Source organism: Fukomys damarensis, unplaced genomic scaffold (assembly GCF_012274545.1).
Source record: "Fukomys damarensis isolate Sample0158 unplaced genomic scaffold, DMR_v1.0_HiC HiC_scaffold_17, whole genome shotgun sequence".
NCBI lineage: Eukaryota > Metazoa > Chordata > Mammalia > Rodentia > Bathyergidae > Fukomys > Fukomys damarensis.
This window is the reverse complement of record NW_022900929.1, coordinates 6,604,793-6,605,673: the sequence shown is the minus strand read 5'-3', so window position 1 is coordinate 6,605,673 and position 881 is coordinate 6,604,793.

Sequence of the window (881 nt, the reverse complement as noted above, 5' to 3'; positions counted from 1 at the left end):
ATACTCTGTGTGGCCTGCACCCTCTCCTGTCTGGACACATTCTGGCAGGGAAGAGCCCAGCCAGGCGGGGATCATTTCTCAAAGTATAGAGCCTAAGACAAGGGGAAAGTAAACACACTTTCCATGCGCAAACATGTACTGTGATTTTGAGCACTCTCCAAGGACAATGGAAACACAGGCCCCTTGTCTTGAAACTCTGATACCCATGGAGACCTCTACAAAGCACTGTGAAAAAAACACCCCCACATCCTCCCAACCTCAGCGGTTGGTGAATCTTCTATAAAGGTCAGAGGGAACGGCCCCTGCCTATGTCCCAACTATATCAGGCCTCTGGGACCGTCTTCAACCAGCAGGAGGCAGAGCATGCCATGTGCTGGGAAGGTCAGGCTTGTGTGGAAGTATCCACTAGGGGAATGTGGACAGAGGTCCCCACATACATCTGAAGAACATGGGGAGCCCTGTGCAGTGTATATGTGAGCTAGGACCACCACCTGCATTCTTGACACACATAGGCCTTTCCAAAGACCTGACACACATGGATGTGAAGAGCGGCCCTCCATGTGCTGCCATCAGGGCATGTGTGGTCCCTCTACACCAGGAGAGCACAAGCATGGCAGCTCCCTCTCTGTCACATGTGGAGCCCTCTACCTCGGGGATAGGACAGGTGACCCAACTACTTCTGACCATTGCGGAAGTGTGGAAAACCTCTGCAACATGGTTGTCACCAGAGACATGCACCTGCAGTGAGGATCACACACACGATCAACACACAACAAAGATGTGATCAGAGCTGACAAAAGGTGGGACCCCTCAGGCAAACAGAATCATCTACAAGGTGAGTGTGCACTGAATACCCATGTCCTCTACACACACACACACGA